The following is a 20,788-nucleotide window of genomic DNA, read 5'->3' on the forward strand; positions in this document are numbered from 1 at the left end:
TGGGATCACGCACATTTTAATCAAACGTGAACATGATAGACTGATAAACGTTATGTCAAAAGTTAATATTCTGTTTTTATGTTTTATTAGGCTTTTCTTTGATCAGATGTTATCCTCAGCAGTGGTTGACAACAACGGCCATATTAGATTTCCTTTCTGATTATTATGGAGAGTATGCTGAGGTTATGAGGGCTGTACAAAATATACTACAGTGAAATAAACTCAACATTACCTCCAGTCTGTTCACTTGAGGGTTAAACAGATCTCCTCTGCGGCGGAAGGATACACCTGTCACCGTTTGTGTCCCTAGCTGTTTCCAATGACATTTTGATGTTCCTTGAACCAGCTGTAAATGTGTGTCTGAGCCTTCCCTAACAGCCTTCCCTCAGGATGGGAGCCATACTGATACAGCTGCATTCCCAGCACATTTTGAACACCGTGTACCTCAGAAAATGCTGACAGTTTACCTCCTGTGATACAACTCATTGTAGTGTGCTCCGAATACTGACTATTGGTTCTTAGCAGTTGTGCAGTGCAGAGGTGTATGCTCTCCCCAGTCAAGCCCAAGGTGTATGACGCCACAGCCTGTTCTTACCTAACATGGGCTCCCTCGCTCTGTTTGCACAACAAACCCAACACATGTATTATACAGCTGTGAGGGAGGCAGCAGAGCAAGAGAAGAGGAAGATGGTGAGGGAAGAAAGGCATTGTACCCTGAAAGCAGAAAGATGTGAGGATGTTTTTCTTTTAAATCGTACTTGTCATTTAAAGGGATAGCGTGCAACCTCCATGACGTAGCGGTGGTTAATGAAAGCCTTCTTTTATGAGCCGTTGAACCACTGTCATGTTTGCATCGGGCAATTGTTTATACAGAAGCAGAGGATTATTGCTTATTGCATTTTACATGCTCGAAATGAAGAAAGATATAATTGAATTATTCACACAGAAAATAGAGGCTGGAGGTTGTCCGACATCATTAAGCTTCCCTTGTGAAACAGATGAAAACATGCGAAGCATTTGTGGTTAGAGTAGCAGCCTGAAAATCTGAAATATTACAACCAAAGCAACTTTTGCAGTCTTAAAACAACTCAGATCTCATAAGCACTGTTGCAGTTTATGCAAGGAACATTTAAACTGTTGTCATGTTTGCCTTGGGCGGCTATTTGCAAAGCAACAAATTATGCTTTATATGGTAAATCTGGCCATTTGTGTGAAAGGTGGTACCTGGTATAAACGTAAACTGATATAACAAGCAAAAATATTGATTTACATGAATAATGCCGTTGATTTTTTTTTTTATTATCTTCATTTAGTAAGAAACCAAGTTAGTTACTCATAGAGGCTAAAAGCTTAGATGCTCCATGACCAAAACAGACTTCTAGCATCTTAAAGCAACTCCAATCCGTTTGTGCAAACACAACTTTATGCCACAACACTTGAACCTGTTTACTTACACAGGAGCTGATGATTATTTACAAGGGAAATGGAAGTCGGAGGTCGTGCGTCACCAATGGTCTTCCTGTCTGAGAACAGAGAACAAGATTTTACAGGTTTGCATGTTTTAACAGACAAAGGACTCCATTTATTGATGTGTGTCTTTCACAGCTGATGTGTGTCTCCTTCTACCGTGACCATAAGTGCTGTACATGTTTCACGCAGTACAATCATTGCAGGCTCACCACCTCCTACCTCCATTACACATGTCAAATAATCATCAGATGCTGTAAAAACAGCCACATAATGCAAATGTAACGACTTTTCTAAGATAACCTCCGGCACGTACAGATTATGGAACATGTAAAGCATTTACAGTCACAGCTTGGGTAGCTTAGCTTATTTGGGATTCACATTTAGCTGCAGCAATGTTTATATAAATGAACAACTAAACAAACAAACAAAAACACACGAAAGACAACAGGAGAGAATCCAGGTTAAACACACAATTAACTCCAGTGCAATATATATACAATTCACAACCAGTGACTCATATTCTCTGCAGTTTACTAAAAATATTGTTTTATCTATCGTTTAAAATTTTTACTGTCATTAAATACTGCGTAAGTTAACATTAAATTCCAAAAGTGCTGACCCACGGAACAGCACAGTTCTTTCTGCATTAGTTATTATTTTTGGCAAAAGGCATCTCTTTTGAGTAGCAGGCTTAGTAAAATGAAAATGTGCATTTTGGCTAAAGGACATATTTTGAAATACAATCACAGGTGTTCTGGAATAAACATTGCTGGAAAAAAAAAAAAAAAACATAAGTAGCGAGTGGCTTAATCTATCTTTACCAGAAAGCCATCCTGACATGTCGTGCGTTTTCCAGTAATGGTAAGCACACACTGACAGTAAGACGCCATAAAAATACTAAATTCTTCTTAATCTTCTTTAATCAAACAAGCAACACGGACTAAGTCAGTCTTTTTAGGAATCTGTCCTGTGCAGACACCAGCCCACTCTGACACGGTCCGTTCTCAGTAAGCGTTTCCATCCGGAAGAATATTGGTCACGGAACTTTCTCACTTGACTTCCATGACCCGTGTGAATAATCATCCGCGTCCGAGTGTGAAAAGTTCTTAGCATAGTGTTTGCATAAACCGCTCGTTTTAAAACTTCAAACATTTTGATTTATACTAAAAGAAGACACCAAGAGCAATCTCCTCTGAAAGTAAGACATTAGCTGCTTAATTGTGGACTAATTGTGCCTCAACTCAAAGCATTTTTCTTTTACATTTCCTCCTAATTACCCAATGTTTTTAGGTCTTGACAATCACGCAAACATGAACTCGTATGTGTGCATTCAGGCCGTAGCCACCGTTGAGAACCGCAACCCAGTTACCATAAGCAGAGGGTTATAAATGAAATCCGATCTTCTAGAGGGCTGCAGGGATCAGGATGCTGCGGGCACAATGGAGACTTCTTCCACTCTCCAGATTGAGTCTCAGCAGGGGTGAGAGATGAGTCCCACACGCCCACCCCCACCACCAACACCACCGCCGAGAAGCTTGTGTGATGGATGACCCTCGCACAAACTAAACACACTGTGGGGGCCTGGGAGGCACACCGAGGCCACTAGCGCTGGGTTTTTTTGCACACAGAAAGCATGCGACAATGACCAAATGTTCAGACGTGTCTGAGCACAAAACACGGGTTCAGCAGCAAACATATTAGCAGCTCCGACAGAAAGGTGCCCAGTCACAATCAAGCTGTGTAAACTCACTAAGTATGTGTTAGTCTTGGTGGAGTAATTGTCCCATTCCGTGGTTAAAACGACGACGTTATTGTTCTCTTACAGAAACGGTGTTGGCTGGAGAAGGGGAAACACAGCTAACGAAGTGAAAGGTTTTAGCATGACTCAGAAATTTTTCAGGTTCATTTTTATGTTCTTATTTACAGTTTCTCACACAATCTGTTGTGGAAACATTGTTATTGAAGATGAAGACGAACAAGTAAGCCGATGTCAACTTTACTCCCATGTTAGTCATCGTTCAAGTCTTACAACACTCAGGACGCTCGGTCAGCTATCTGTCGCTACACGTAGCTCTTCGTGTGTGGGGACAGAATAACCTAAATGACAGATTAAAGACAACAAGTATTTTTGTTGTTGAGCTCATGTGGCTCTTTATTCAACAATTCAGGAGCAAAAGGTGTTTTTGAATTGAAAGTGCTTATTTAAATGCAATCAATCAATTGTGGACTGTGTAATTAACTTGATTAAAAATGGTCCAAACACTAATAATAATAAGTAAAAAAAAAACAAAGCATATTGTCTTCCTTTTAAATGACTGATGTGCCAGTAGAGCGGCGCTGCATGCAGTCTGACCTCACTCCACTTCAGCTTCTACAAACAACTTCTCCCTTTCTGAATGCCAAGCAATGGGATTTTTTTATTTTCCCCGTTATGTCTTCCCTCTGGTGTTGACTGGAATGAGGCGGGTGCTGTTTGAGGCTGCCCTGCAGGTGCTTGGGTGGTGGAGCTGACTGGTAGGAACGGGCTCATTATAAGCCTTTCTGCCTGGCAATTGTGTTTGCCTGAAGTAGCGGGGTGACGCAGCAGTTCTGTGGGGAACGTCGTTTGCACTCGAAAGTCATGGTAATGGAATAAAACGACCAGACCATTTTTTTTTTTGGCTCAAAAATCATCACTGAGAATCTTTGGTGATTAGCCATTCCAGTACTCATGAAATGACTTCCATGTGTTTTATGTTCGCCAAATTGTCCTGAAACCTACACAGCTTTTCCTATTTAAGGCTCTCATATTTTACTGCGACACAGTAAGTGTCTTTTATGGGGGAAACTTGATTAAAAACTTGAATGAGCTCCGCGAAAAAGGAAAGAAAACGGAAAAGGAATCTGCTCCGTTGCGTGTGTGTGTGGAATCTTGTTTTTATGAAGGTAATTTTGTCTTGCATAAAAAAACAGCCAAACTGCAAAATAAATAGACATACTGACCATTACTTGTTCTTCAAGCGACAAATGATCATAGTAGTTCAGCTACTAGCTTTAGATTTCCCTGACGTGGTGAGGTTGTTTTACTTTAATATAACACCATAAGGTTCCAGCTCTTGGATTTAGTGTTTTGGCATCAGTTTCTTTAGGACATGCTGAATTAACAGAACTGCCACAGGAGCACTGCTCGGTGCTGCGTTCATTTCCTTTTGATTACCGACTAACAGCAAAGTACCTCAGATGGAGTTATTAGATCCCTTTTCTTTCGGCTGGACTTCAAAGTCCTAATGGCGCTCAGAAAGATGACTTTGCTCCCCGCGGGCGCTGCTTCGTAATCTCGAGTTCTGAAATTTTCACCTGGAAGAAGAAGAAGAAGAAGAAGCAGCGAGGTTTTTATTACCCTTTTCAATTTCGAGTTATGGCAGCTCCTTTCTTTAAGCGGGTTGTGTCTTTCTGTGGAAGATGAACAAGTGTAATTTAAACACCAGGCCAGAAATGAATAGGCTACCGAGACAAATATTCGATCTCATCTGTCCAACAGTTCTTTATTAAACCCCGCACCCTTCTGCAGACAGACCCTCTTAATCTTCATTTTTCATATATCAGTGGCTCCTGACCTCTGGCCAAGCGCAGCACCATAAATCTGGATGTATGCTGCAGTTGGTATCAACAACCATAACACGGTATGCTCATTTTATAGCAGCACAATCAATATTCTCTTCTTGTTAACGGCGCATTACTTCGCTTGGAGCGTGGACGGTGTCTCGTGAGGGTTATCGGTTCCTCCCGTGTCGTCCCCAGTGCTGTAGTGGGATCTTAGCTCATGGTTGCGTTTTATGACCTGCTGCTAATACCGGAGAATTTATTTTTTACATTAAAATAACTGTAAAATGTGGCGTAGATATGTTCAGATGGCAGTAATTAAAAGCAGTGGATCTCAAACTTTTCTATGAACGATTAGGGCCACACTAATAAAATTTAAAAAAAAGATAAAGTCATAATATTGTGAGAATCATACTCATAAGACGTCACTGTAAAAGTTATATAGGTCGACAGTAGCTTCCAAAGTCACATAGCATTAGCTACTATTAGCTGCACTATGTAGCCCCTTCTACATAGTGCAAGTAAAGGTTTAAATAAACTTCTATAGTAGACTATATTGAATGGAGTTTACCAAAAATATGAATCTTTCATTATGTTTCAAAATGGTAAATGAAAAATAAAGCCTGTTTTTAAAGTATGAAGTACAACAACAGAAACTGACATGACTCTGAGAAAAAGCAAACTTAGCTCCAGTTCATTTCAGTGGATAACATAGTTGCATATTATGTAATCATAAATTTTCACTGTAAAAGGTCAATATAGCTTCAAAGTAGCATATTAGCTACTATGTTACTTAGCTATGTAGCTACATAGCAATGTAGCGTTTTGAGCTACATAGTTTAAGGAAAGGGGCAAATAAACTTCTATCCTAGCTCATAGCTCATTTTGGAATGAATTTTCCCAAAATTCAAATTATTCATCATGTTTCAAAATGTTAAATAAAAAGTCAAGCTTATTTCTAAAGTATGAAGTACAACAACAGAAACAGACCGTTACAAAATATAGATTTGAATGCAATCTTAGCTGAAGTTAATTTCAGTGAATTACATAGCTGCATGTCATCTGTAAGTATTTGTAAGGAATCATAAAACTTCACTTTAGAAGGTCAATATAGCTTGACAATGGCCAGTAGCTTCTAAAGTAGCATACTGCTACCTAGCTTGTAGCTACTATGCTACATAACCATGTAGCTACTTGGCTTTGCAGCTTCTAGAGCTTCATAGAGTAAGCAAAGGTGTAAATAAACATATATTGAATGGATTTTACTAAAAAAAAATGTATTTAAAAGCAAACTTAGCTGCAGCTAATTTGCAGCGTCGATCCTCTCTGCAAACACAAGGTTCCCCCCTGGCCGGTTATTGCAACAGGTTGCTTGTGCAGAAACTATTTCAGTACCACAGAAACAAACAGCATTGTGGGTAGAATAGAAAATTTACAGCCCAGTTATTTAAAGGCAGGCATGAAATAACGTCTACAATTGCTTTGTAGTGATGGCAACATGATTAGGCAGCTGTCTGGACGATCTTCTTCCTTCAAATTTAAAGAGAAAACAGACTAAGAGACAATTGTTATAAAAAAAGGCATGCTGATAATGATTTATTGACAGCTCCAATGTTTATACAAGAAGGCTGTACTAAGGTTGGGAAAATGAGCTGTAGTACATTCTGTCTGTTTGTCTCTGATGCTTCTGCTTCCTTTTGAGTTGGTTAAAAATGCTGCAGCAGGCAGAAGGGAAGGCCAAGTGAAGTTTTCTTTTTTTTTTCTCACCGGTGTCAGGAAGGTCACCGACACAAGCAGTGGTAAAACCTGAATTAACAGAAATGCCTTGAAAAAGTATTCAAAAAGTAGTTTTTTTTTTCTGGTGACAGCATCAATGCTTTGTAGAAGCACATTTTACTTACCCAGTCTGGACTTTGACTGGGTAATCCAAACCATTCCATTGTAGCTTCAGCTGCATGCTTAGGTTTTTTTTCGTCCTACTGGGAGGTAAAATGCCACCCTGGGATTAATTTCCCTCCATATTTAGTATTTTTTGCTATCCTGCCCGTTGAATTTGCATGCAATTCTGCTTGATTCTCATCTCCGGCTGGGAATTCTGACTGGGATTTCTCCCATTGAGCTGGATTTCTCCAGTTGTGAACGATTGATGCCAGTTTTTTGGAATTGTAGTCTGCCTGTAGTTTCAGCAGCGGTAGTGGTGCAACAAAGCCATCCAGTTCATGTTGGCCACGCCTCCAAGTATTGAATTAACATTACAGGGACAGCATTATGTTAAAATAACTTTTTTGAGCAAAAACATACCTGGAGTGTTGCCTTGATTCTTCCATGCATGTCATGCACCCTTTAATCTCCCGTGGCAACCATTCAGCTGAGCAAACCGTCTGAGTGAACCCAGCCCAGCCTTCGAGACACAGCTCCTCCTCAGAGCTATAGCTTCCAAGCTTCAGAGTTTCCCCTCACTCAGCTCCTTCAAACTAGCCAGCGGCAATTAGCAAACCCATGGTGGAACTGAGCCTCTCCTGAGCTCATTATAGGAGCTACTTCTCAGTGCAACACTGGTCAAATCATTGCTAAAGGATTAATAGATGACTTCCTGAAGGCGGAGTTTTATAAACTTTCTTAAAGAAACAAAGGCCCAATTTCAAGGCATTAATTTACAGAGCAACATTTCTTTTGAGTCATATTTCATGTATACTGCATTTTTTTAACAACTGAAGGTAACATAGTTACTTGATTGTGCTATAAAATAGCACTATGTGCCTGGAAAACACATAGAACTCTCCCTTTAACAGCCTAAAACTACAAGGAGGTTTGTGGTTGTCGTTTTGTCTAAAGGTCTAATGGCTTTGAATACTTTTGCCCCAGAATTTCACTGTGACCCCTGCATGCGAGTTTACATTTCCAGAAGGGGGACTGAGTGGTGTTTTCATATGAAACACTGCACAAAGTCACGCCACAATGCTTCTCCCAGCGGCTTCGTGTCTGAGCCTGGCGCTCTGACCCCTGGAAAGGTTTTGCACCAAACCATCTGGAGAAGCAGGAAGGTTACACAATAGGAGATCAGCTGTGCTCCTCCTATTTAAAAATACCATTCTGCCCAGCTATCTGGTTTCATGTTAGAGGATTATGTTTAGTACGCCGGCTGCTGTGTCATGAATCAGACAGCAGAACAGAGCCGGGTCGCGTTAAGCCTAATAGCACCGCCGTGGCACGGAGACAAGATCACTCGGTAGTTTTTTTTTTTTGTTGTTTTTGTTTTTCCTGTCCCCGGTTCACACGTCGCTCTACACGGCGAAGCTGAAGCTGCGCCCTCGCAGCCAGATTGACTGTTTGTTTTTTTTGTTTGTTTGTTTTGTTTTTTTGTGAAAAATTCAGTTACACTCTAAAATGAACAGCCAGTGCTAGTGGATAGCACAGGGGTTTTAGAGCGAGAGCCATCCACCGCTGTAGGAATGTATCACATATCTATGAATACTGAATGGGTTGTGCTACAGTTGGCAGGCTGTCCCCGTCACTGGGATAAGTATTTTACCCCCCACTCCCCTCACTCCCAGTCTTCTCATCTTCCAGTTGGACGGCAACCTTCTTCCCCCGCACCCGCTGTACAACCCTTAAAACAGATTTCTTCTCCTCTCCTCTCCTTTGTGGGGGCGAATTCTGTTTTTTTTATTTATTTATTTATTTTCCTCTCTTGGCAGCCGCTGCAGCAGATGATGTCAGATTATGTGAACATCACGCATCATCGTGAAAAGATATTAGCGGAAACATTTGCATGTGGACACTCAAAACATTTTGTTGTCGTTTCTTCGCCCCCCCCTTACTCCTCCCTACTTTAGTGTATGCATAGAGCTGGAGTTTGCATAAAAGAGTAGCCGCTATTGAGAAGCCCGGAATGATGTCAGCGTAGTCATGGCAACGATTCTTTCACATTAGCCCATGTTCTTCACACAGTTTGAGTAGCACTCAAGTGCTATTTTTCTGACAAATGTCAGAGCTCATTTCTTAAATGGCAATGGGGCTTTTTTTTTTTGTTTTAAGCTGTTGCTCCTTTTTAAAGTAGAGCAGGAAGTGTAATATACATGTGACACAAAGCCAAAATAGAGAGCTGCTCCTTTAGTCATTTCCTTATATCTCTTGCTAATGACCTATAGGGAATTCAGGAGGCACTCTCTGCATGTATAGAATGAATATTTATTGGTCAAGTAAAGCGGTCGGTGTTTTTAATGAGACATAAATATGAGGCGTCGCTCCGGTCTGTTGTCTGAGGGCCGAAACGCTCGCGGCGGCACGGTGCCGGCCGGAAGTCAGAGTCCTTTCTGTTTCAGAGAGCTGACATAGTGCAGTTGGAGTAACCAGAGAAGCTGGAGCAATATTTCGCTGATAGATGTCCTTTGATAGAAATGCAGAAAGGTGATAGGCTGATAGGTGAAGGGGGGGGGAAGAGTTGGGGAGAAGGAAAACAAAGAGCCTGAGAATACAAAAAAGATCCTTGGAGTTGGAAAAACAAGTGTTTCAGGGACCGTTGTACCCCGAGCGACTGCATCAGCAGCTCCATGCTCCAATCTCTGGGGGAGACGGAGAGAGAGAGAGAGAGAGAGGAAGGAAAGTAATTGTGACATTGCTCTTTGGCTGGGAATTGCTACTCAGTGCAATTTAGCCCAGTAATCAGAAAGCGTTAAGGTGAACAGTCAACGCGGTCAGTTTGTTTTTATTTGGTCGCCTTAAATGAGGGATGGATACGGCAGCGCCTACCTGCAGCATCACCGGATGATGAAGGATTTCCTTTGAGGCTCTGCCTGCTATCGTCCAGATGAGGAGGGAAAAAAATAATGTTACTGTTATTTAGGACATACTGTCCCAGCCCTGTTATACCTCTCTAATAATAGGACTGATTCTATTCTGACTGCACATTGGGCAATGCATCTCTAAATTGATGCTCTGGTTTGCTTGTTAGTAATAATGATGTACATGCTGTTCTTTTGTTTTTTTATGTTATTTAGACTTCAAGGCGATGTTCCAAAAACGTCCCCAAATACACAATTAGAACCAATCCGGATTGGGTTATATTCATAACCAACTCCTGTTGGTTATGACCCCAACTGTTCACACCTCTCACTTGTTGTGGAGCTGCACCAAGAACTACCAAGAAAACGTCTGAGGAAGACATGAATACAACATCCTTCTTCTTGGAACAAAAATGGAGAGGCATCAGAGCTTAGCAGTTGTAGGATTTCCCTTTTGTTGATGATAAAAGATCACAAATGGTTCTTCAGCTAGAGCTTAACTCACACATTTGTTTTGGTTGTATCTACCCAGAATTCCCTGCGCTATAGTCCGCTTCCTGCTTGTGGAGCGATCTCCGGTCTGCTTGGTTCACATATGCGTTTGAACTGCACCAGAGTTCACTTCAACCAAACAGAGATCTAGGTTTTTAGGAGGACCAGAGTTTGCATTTTTGGTTGGTCAGAGTTCAATTGCATGTTCACACCTCTGCAAACAAACTGGACTTTCTAGGCAAACTAACAGGAGTTTGTTATTGGCTACAAAGCCAATATGGTGTGACTTTGAAGCCACACTCCAATCTAAAAACACAGGAATATTTCCTCAAAGCTAACGGAATTGTTACAGAGTAAAAAAGGGAAGCCTCAGTGAGTCTACCCGTCTCTCTGAGCTGAATCCTGTCAGGGGTTACTTTACAGTCTGTTATGACCCACAGTGTGGGTGGAGGTGGCCCTGAGCAGGGATCAGGCCTGGACGAGAATTGAGGGATTAGACAGAATGTAACAGAGAAGTGGTGGGTGATTTCATCCAGGTGTGAAAAACTATTAATCAAATAAATTCATGCTAATTGACAAATCAAAACATCTTTCTGCTTCCTCCCCCTACCCCTGATCTTTGTCGTTTCCATCTCTTCGCTCTGTGAAAAAGTTTTGTACTTAGGTATGTATTCTTTATTCTACATTTACGTTTATCCACCTTATCTGTCCTTTGTTTCCCGTCAAATGTTGCATATTTTTCCTCCGGCCTGCCCTCGGCCTCAGCGTGAGCAGCCGTAGGTTGGAGCACGGCCAGTGCGAACAGCTTGGGCAAACCCGCTTTCACAGCACAGTGCGTCAAAGCATTTCACCCTCGCTGGCTCACAGCAAGGGGTGTGTGTGCGTGTGTGTGCAATTCACATGACTGATCCCGGACACAGTCCTGTGTGTCTGCGAGGTCAACATGTCAATGGATTGGAATATTCCTGTCTGTACGCATGCTCTCCAGTTTGGATCAATGACTTATTTTCACATTTTGATTAGTTTGGAGGAGGTTCGCTCTGCAGTGAGTCTGTAAACATAAGCAAACATCATTGGATCAAAGACAAACAACTTCACAAAGTAGCTATTCTCATATTTGAAAGCCTGGACGGCCTCTGTGCTCGTACCCTGGGAAACACAATCACTGAACTAGTTTTTTTGTCTTATTTATTTAACTTCACTGGCCTTTCCCTTTCCTTCCCCCCCCCACTTCAGGGACAACTGTTTGTTTATTGCTGGTTTGCAATTATCTGACTCGAGTCTGAACTCTGACCCTTGGTTTTAAGTGGATTCATAAAGATTTGGAGAAGAACCAGCAGACCTAGCATCTATATGGAGAAGTAATTTTGCAGCAGTCAGATATTTCAAAATCCTCAATAGCAAATAGGTCAACACGTCAGTCTCAATATGACGAGTGTGCAGCATACAGTTCAGTCCGAGGCCATGTACCATGCAGAAGCATTCAAAACCCTTGACCTTATTTGGTCATGTTACGGCCAAAAAGCTGTGGTACACCAACACAAAGTAGTGCATAGTTGTGAGCTGAAAGGGAAATAAGAATTATTTTGCCTTTCAAAAAAAGAGAAAAAAGATACTGTATATAAGATATATAGTGTTTTTATATCTTAAAACACTAAGATATAAAACACACATTTGCATTAGAACCCCTTGACTCCTATACACCTAAATAAAGGCTAAGGGGACCCGTCCATCCATTGTCTATACTAGAGCTGAGAAGATTAATCGCGATTAATCGATTATTGAAATATCCATGGATTAATTTAGTTATCGATTAACTGGAGGAGACAGACAAAAAAAAGTCCATAATTTGCTGATAGATCAACACAGTCAAACCAGTAATTAAGCCAAATCTGTACAAAAATACAGTACATATACTGTTAAGATACAAATAATCCATTATCTGTAAATATGTCGACTCAAAATTCCTCAGGTGGCGCCTGGATCAAATTTACTAAATTGCTACATTATTGCATTTTAGGCAATAGAATAATCATTTTTCTTAATTTAAAAAGTTGAATAGTTTGTTTATTCATAATTTTAATGCATTTCTAATATTGTACAAAAGTCTACAGAATGTGGCAATTTTTTTTATTCGATTAACTGATTAATTGTCAGATCAATAGAATAATTGATTACTAAAATGACCATTGGCTGCAGCCCTAGTCTGTCAGACAGCAAGGTCTGACAGGCAACTTTTCCTCTATCCGGTTTTTGTATCTTGAGAAGCCACAAACGCTTTTGAGGAAAGTTTATTTAAAACGCTAAGAAATGACGTACCTTTGTGAGATTCAGTTTAAGCGTAGCCGACAGCTACGATTAGCAAATTCAGTCCATCAGTGTTTGATTTAATCTGGAGCCGTTTGGTGAAGACCTCGGGTGTTTGAAATTTCCTCAGAGAAGAATCATGAAAAAGCATCAAGGAACACAGCAGACAGGTCAGGGAGAACGTCGTTGAGAAGTGGGAGAATAGGACTGCTAATAGTTGTTCAGCAAAACAATAATATTGTCACCTAGGAGACATGTATTTAATTTATTTTTTATCTTGATTTAGAAAGTAAGCGCCATCAAGATCACAAATCTCGCACATACTGTTTAAAGGAATCCACACCAAAGCAATGCCCGGCCGGAATGACCTCACAGTTGGTCTGTAACTTTCATTTTTGGTACTCATCACTTATTATAAATTATAATTACAAAAAATACAGTAAAGATTTTAAATCTCTAAGTGACGTTACCAGCTGAATAGAGCTATTGTTGCTTTTGAGAGTCTTTTAAATCCAGCATTTGGCATTTGTTCCTTTAGTTTTTTCTCTCTAGTTTTTTCAAAGTACAGATTCAATACTCTATTGAATCTGTACCAAACCTCTGTCTTTGTTTTATTGTCTCTATAGTGGTTTTTTTTGTTTGTGTGTGTGCCTGTTCTGAGATGAAGTTCGCTAAATTACTCACTTCCTTTGACAGATTTACAAAGACTAAAAATATATTGCAAATTAACTGATTGCGTTCTATAGTGGAAATGGGTTTTTTTCCCCCCCTTAGAAGTCAAAACTCTTCTCTCCGAACAAACGTCTCCATCTCGAGTTGCCTGTTCTCTCTCAGGAAGAAATAATTACTGGAAGCACATGAATGCAGCTTGGGAGAGGACTGATCATGCTGAGCAATCTGCAGCTCATCATTAATCCAGACCTGCGTCTGCGCACCTGGATGAGGCAAACTGCTGTTTTGTAATGCGAAATAGGGAAAGATATTATTCAGGCAGCTTCCAGCCATCTCAAACAGCAATGAGTCATCAAAGCAAACTCTGTGACTCCAGAGAAAGAGCAACTCTGAGAGAGCAGAGGGGAGACTTTCATTACAAAAAGAGGCCATTAAGAGGCCAAAATCATAGGATTTTGATTGTTATTTAGCATAACAGGCTATACACAGTGCTGCAGTTGTTAACTTTTGGTTCATGGCAAGAAAGTGATGGGTTCTAAACCCAGCCTTTGTTGTTTTCTTTTTTTTCTTTTTTGTATAGTTTTCAAGTTCTGCCCAAACAAGCGTGGGCTCTCTCCAGGTGCTCTGAAAAACACGTCTATTTTGGTCAATTTATCTCTCTCAGTTGCCCAAAGGTATAAGTGTACATGGTTGTTTGTCTCTGAGTTGTCCTGTGATGGAATGGTGATCCATCCAGGCTTTTGTTCGAAACAAAACATTTAGTCAGTACCGATCTATTTATTATTGAGGGTTAAAAAAATGTGATGTCTGCTCCAAAATTAGTTTGTCTAATTTATTTCCATGTGGATGCTAGCTCTGCTAATTTTCTTCAACCATTTATTAATTTATTCTGGTTTAGTCTGGCACGCAAGTTTCAGCAAGCCAAATTTAAGACTTTTTAAGACCTTTTGAATGCCACCTCAAATTAAATTTAAGATAATAAAAAAACTATAAATACAGTGGATGGTTGGGGGATCTTACTGTATTACAATCAAGAATAGCAGAAAGAAAGAAAGAAAGAAGAAACTTCTTGGATCTGTTTGAGGCTCTTGACACCAGCTTTATGCTTTTCACACTGCTAATGGCCCTCTGCAGCCTCACCTTTTGTTGTGCCAAGCTTAAAAGATTTTTTTGCACAGAACGCACCTAGCTTTGTACGGTTTGGCAACAAAAGTGAGCCTGCGCACAAAGCGAACGTCGGCTAGCCAACTGGCGATAAATTTGCACCTAACCTTCGACACCTAGAGGTTAGCTACCTTTGGTGTCTAGCTAGCTTTAAGTGTCTAGCTAGCTAGCTTTTTGGTTACTGTCTAGCTAGCTTTAAGTGCGGAGCTAGCTAGCTTTTTGGTGTTTGTTCTAGCATGCTGCTTGCTAGCTAGACAGCAAAGTTGTATTAGCAGCTAGTTATGGTAATGTTCCTGCCAACATTTTGGTGTCTATCATGTATTAGCAGCTACTTACCAGGAGCATAACTAGCCTTGCTGGCTAGTTAGTAAGGCTGTCTTTACATCTACAAAAAAACTACATATTCAAGATCAATCCTATAATTAACATATTTAAGTCTAACTTAATTTCCAAAAGAATTTAAGATATTTCCATTTCTTAATTTGAGAAACATGAATTTGAGACTTTTTAAGAATAAGCAGACACCCTGGATATAATGGGAAAAAAGTGGGGGGGTATGCAAGGGTCATTTTAATCACAAAAGCTTTAAACATAATTTCATAAAGTAGAGCTCGTGGTTAAAATTTTAAACATTCAGTTTTTCCATGTTGCTGCCTGAAAGCAATCACAAGCTGAGAGCTGTTTCTCCCTCAGAGGAGCCTAAACAGTAGAGATGTTCTTAAGTTTTTATGCTGCAGCCAGTGTTATCATTCAGCCCGCAGACTTTTCATCAGGACAGTGGGCAGCATATGCAAGAAGAGCTCCGTTTTCTACAGCAGCTGTTATCATCAAATGCTAATTCACAATCCCATCTTGTGTTTGCCCAGCCACACACTCATTCCTGGCACAGGAACATGGCCGAACATAGGATCATAATTGTGTGCAGCCACTGGAGCTGTAAAGGATTTCAGTAGAGACGCTGCCCTCTAAAGCAGAGGGGGAGCCGAGACGCCTCAATGCGGTACTGTTCTACTCTGTGCTGACGTGAGCTTTCCTGTTATCCGCTTTCACCTCACAGCATTGATAAAATGTGGAGGGGTTGCAAAAGGGGAATCAATAATATATTTCAAGTGGGAATCAGAGGATACGTGAGGTTTGGGTTTCACCGGGGCCAGACCAGTGGATGAAACTCCACTCCAGTTCCCCAGTCTCTGTGGGAATGAGGCAGAAGCGCTGCTGAATGCTCCCTATTCACGGTTTAAATCCATGTTAGCCGTCTGCAGCCCAGGGAAGACCTGACAGCAAGTTGGGAGGAAAATAAGTCTGACACAACAGCTGAGTGAAGGTCATGTTATGACATGACCTTCACTCTATAACCTTCACTCTCTTCCAAAACTATTCAAACTTATTGAACTTTTTCACATTTTCTCACATGACAGACATCAACGTTTTTTATTTGGATTTTGTGCAAAAAGTGGCAAAAAAAATGTCATTGGAATCCATAAGAAGTCATGTGTGACTGTCATAAAGCATGTAAGGTGCTTTGCTCTCATTAAGACGGGGGACAAGTTCATATTTAGCAGGAAAACAAACTTAAATTTGCACTCAGAGCTACAGTGAAATGGTTTAGATTGCAGACGATTCATGTGTTGGAATGGCCAAGTCCAAGCCTAAATCCAAAAGAGAACCTGTGGCAAAACTTTAAAAGTCATGTTCACAGATGGCCTCTCCCCAAACATTTTGACTGAGGACCAAATGGATGTCAGTCTAAAGAGCTAATTTGGGGTCATAGTTTGTTCTAAATAAAAATTATTTTGAAACTAAAAAATTATTTTGAAACTGAATTTTTTTTTTCAAAACTACTTTTCAGATTCAAAGGTTTTTTCAGTTTGAATTTTTTTTAAAATTTCTATTACTTTCAAATTTTTTTTCTTTTGAAAAAAACTTTATGGCCCCAATTTAGCTCCATACATGTTCCACATGTTAGATTTTTTTGTATTATAAAAATATTCTCCCTCTACTTAAAAAAATTTGTGCTTCTGGTCAAATAAAATCATAATAAAATACATTGAAGTTTGTGGTTTTATCGACCCTTGAGCAAAAGCAAAAGTTCAGTTTGACAAAACCACGGGTCAAACTGAACAATACTCCAAGAAATTACAAAAAAAAAAAGAAGAGAGAAATCCCAGGAGCTCGTCAAGCCTGAGCTAGCAGGTAATTCTCAGAGTTCCTGATCGTCCAGGCAGAAAAAAGACAAAATAAGTGTTGTTTGTTTGGAGGTGTCACGAGGAATAGGGGTTGTTTTTCCCCGTTATTAGAGTTTACAAAACCAAGTCTAAAGCACCTGTGACTCTTTTAGAATAGAAATTCATTTAAATTAAGTTCAAAAATACTCTATTTACCCTAAAGGCCTAAAATGAAATGTAGTAATTCATATCATCCACATACTGAGGTAATAATTTAGGTTTGTTTTCAGCCTGGGGATCTAACAGAAGATGCTAGGAACAAACTGGGTCATTAAACGGGACAGCGATCCCAAACACAGCAGCAAACCTACAACACAATGACTGAATGAAGGGCCAGTATTATCTTTTTTTCTGGCCACATGGTGCCATTTTATAGCACAACCAAGAAACTATGTTATATTCAGTTGTTATAAAAAAATGCTCCATATATGAAACATGACTTTAGAGAAATTTGACTTTGCAACTTATTCATTGAAATTGGGCCTCTGTCTCTTTGAGAATGTCCTGCTCTTTCTGAAACTCCGCCTTCAGGAAGTCATCACAACATGGCTCCTCTATTAATTATTTAACGTTTTTAGTAGAGTTTCACTGAGAAGTAGCTCCTATAATGAGCTCAGAAAATTCAGTTTTCTACCAGGTGTTTGCTAATTGCTGCTGGCTAGTCTGAAGGAGCTGAGTGGGAGAGTCGAAGGGAATGAGGGTCTGTGAGGTGGAAGCTCAGAAGCTTGGAAACTACAGCTCCGAGGAGGAGGCGGGGCTAGGTTAATCTACAAAAATGGAACTAGGTAAATATTACACAACAACCTTTTTTCCTCTTTTTTTTTATTCCAGCTTTCAGTCAAACCTCTACACAAAACCAAAATTCTTGGTTTTAATTGCTAGCAGGAGTTTTTGTTTAAGGATCTTTTTAGAAGAATATAGTGGCACGTAGCCAGCGCCGAGGAGGAGGCGGGGCATTCAGCCGTTTTTCACAGCTGAATGGTTGCCACGGGTGATCCAAGGATTTCTCAAACATTCATAAAAGAATCAAAGCAGGTCTCCAGGTATGTTTTTGACCAGGAAATGTCATAACATGATGTAAAGCTCATTTTACATAACACTGCCCCTTTAATGCAAAATGTAAAATGATCTCTTATTTGATGAAGTCATAACTTACAACAACAATATCCAAAGTTGGCAAACTGTGCCAACTCACACCAGTCAGTATGCGTTACACATGTCGATACCTGCTCATTTTCTTCCGTTTATAGAACATAAAGCCATTGCGACATCTTTCTTAAGCAGTATTGGTCAGTGAAATATCAATGACTTAATGACATGCAAACAAGTAGAGGTGCCCATAAAGTTTATTGTTGTAAATCTCACTGCTTGCCTAGTAAACAGAAACTTTGGGAAGTAGTCCAACAGGAGACTGGTTGTGCAGTTAAGAGATCTGAAGCATTACTGCAGCTCTGAATGCAAAAGGTGGTTGAAAGTGGTGCTAGCAAGAGGCCGGTGATAGTCTGTTATGGTTTCCATGATCCTCTGAGGCACCCAAGTCCCTTAGCTTCCAAATCCTCACCAGCTTGCTTCGAGTTTTGGAGCTGTGACCTTTGCTGCATTCCAGATCTTTTTGGTTAATGAATCTTTGATATTAACTAGAAATGGGTCGTTTATTACATTCAGATTAAGTTCCCCTGGCTTCACAGTAATCCTCTCTTATAGAGCAATAAAATAATCCCCACTGTTTGAACATTTAAGTATACTATTGTAGGACAGACAGCAGCAGAGTGTTTGCATGCGTCTGTGTGTTGTGTGTGGTTTTGATACAGAGAGAGAGAAGGAGAGGGAGAGAAGGAGAGGGAGAGAAGGAGAGAGAGAGAGACAGTGAGTAACCCACTGAGCTCCTCTCTAGTTTCCATCCTGCTCAGTTTCGCTCTATTTCAGAGTTGCCTAATTAATCATGCATTATTGAAAGACAGAAGCTGGGGGTTTAATAGCCCTCACTGCAGCCCCAGCACAATACAGGAGCAGCTCTTAATGGTACCGTGTGTGTGTGTATGCACGGGAGTGCGTGTGTTTTTTGCGAGGTTCATTCAAGGTCAGACGGAGAATAACTCGGAACTTTAGATTTTTTTCCTTTAAAGCGTTCCCCTCTTTTCCAGCTTCCGTTCATTTTAGGAAACCATCACAGGCTGGTTCTGTTCCCACACACTCGACCAGAATTAGCCTTCTGTGGAGATCAAGCCCCGTTGGAATGAAGTGACTGCGACAGAGCAAGCTAATCCCTCTTGATCAGCAAACAGAGGAGCGCCGGTTCGCCGTGGTTAGCTTTGCGGCGTCACGGGTCACCTGCACTTTCACTCCCTTATGCTGATAGATTACCAGGTCTCTGTTGTGTCCCTCCTCCTCCCTCTGCCTTTCTTGATGTTAACGTGGGCCAGCGTGCACGTGATGTACAGAGCTGCAGCGCCTCCCCTCTCCTACCGCTCTGCCTCACTCACAGACTTTCTATTTCACCCCCCATCCCAAATAACGACACACACACATACACCAAAGTCTGCACAAGTTCTTGGCAGGATGAAGACCTTGCTTGTGTGGGGAGTTTAATCAGAGGCAAAGGGACGCTCCTCTGCCAGTGGCCGCTCTGAGAAATGACACGCATTGAGAGGCGGTGAGGTGCAGCAGTCCGTTTTGACGACGCGTTGAATACTAATCGAAGATGAGGCAGGGAATCTTAATGTATCTGAAGGGATGCTGAGGAGCCATATGCCCATTGATTAGCTGGACACCTCAGAGATCTCGTTCATCTCGGACGCCGAAACGTGACGTGCATATCAGAGATCATATCGACTCAAGTGTTGGCTTTCGTTTAAAAGAAAAATATGATTTCCAGATGCCTGTGAAGCACAGTGGTAGCATTTTGCTCCGACTTTCGTCCCATGTTTGAATGTTTGACCTACAATGATCCATGATCACTAGCTCTAGATCTGGTCTTTTTGGAATAGAAAAAAAAAAGAAACATTAATGAAGGAAAGCCACAAAAAGACCCGTTAGGGTGCATTCACACCAGACATGTTTAGTTCGCTTTAATCAAACTCTAGTTTGTTTGCGTAGAAAGTCCGGTTTGCTTGGGGAGGAGTGAACATGCAATCGAACTCTGATGCAAACCAAAAAAAAGTGAACTCTGGCCCACCTAAAAACCTACATCTCGCTTTGGTTGAAGTGAACTCTGGTGCAGGTTGAAGACCGCTCCAAAGACCGGATGAAAACTACAACACATGGCATTCTGGGTAAATACAACCAAAACAAATGCCAGACTCTAGCACTAGCGTGAGAAATAGCTCGTGGTTTTGTGCCATAGACAAAAGAGAAATCCTACAACCGCTAATATCTGACGAAAGTTCACTTTTGCTTACATTTCGAGAAGAAAGAAGTTGAGTTCATGTCTTCTATAAAGGTTTTTGTTGTCGTTTTCTTCAGTAGTTCTTGGTTCCATGACCACCACCACAGGCGAGGGGGTAAACAGGTTTCATCAAAGTGTTCACTTCGTTTGACACAGGGCAATGTTGAAGCGAGTCTATCTGGTGTGAATACAAGTCAAAGTTAAAGTCAACCACCAAAGTCTTTCTCCTGGCACATTTAACCGGAGAAAATGCTGTCTTGACAAAAAAGGGATCTGGCTATTAGTAATGCATCACTTTATTTTAAACTCTTTGGATGAATGGATGCCTTAAAATCCCATAAAGGAATCTAATCAGGCAGGAGCTTCTAGACAGTTATTTGTACATATGAGCAAAATCGTGGAGTGGCAATTACAGCCCCTTTCTTCAACAATGGCATTTTCATGAGCAAGGCCATATTTAACAGTCTATTTTTGGTTCCTTCATCATTCACACCTACCAAACCATTTTTAACAAGCATAACGTGTCTATAAATGTTCCCGCGTTAATTTGCAAACAGCCATAGTAGCTTCAAGGCATGTGCCGAACGATTCCCTGCTGTTTTTGCTCAAGTCTCTTGAACTTTTCCTCATTTTCTCCTGCTCCCAATACAAACTTCAACATATTTTCTTGGAATTATATGAGACAGACTGACACAAAAAAGTGCAAA

General features: G+C 40.7%; 1 long non-coding RNA gene across 1 annotated transcript; it reads left to right on the top strand.

Annotated features, from left to right (window-relative positions):
* The first annotated feature begins 14 nt into the window (after positions 1 to 14).
* LOC116727170 (uncharacterized) lies at positions 15 to 17,621 on the top strand. The gene is made up of 3 exons (XR_004340768.1): positions 15 to 26; positions 15,926 to 15,938; positions 17,458 to 17,621. It is a non-coding gene; the product is annotated as an uncharacterized LOC116727170 (long non-coding RNA).
* The last annotated feature ends 3,167 nt before the right edge of the window (positions 17,622 to 20,788 follow it).

The sequence above is a fragment of the Xiphophorus hellerii genome, chromosome 10 (genome assembly GCF_003331165.1).
Source record: "Xiphophorus hellerii strain 12219 chromosome 10, Xiphophorus_hellerii-4.1, whole genome shotgun sequence".
Classification (NCBI taxonomy): Eukaryota; Metazoa; Chordata; class Actinopteri; order Cyprinodontiformes; family Poeciliidae; genus Xiphophorus; species Xiphophorus hellerii.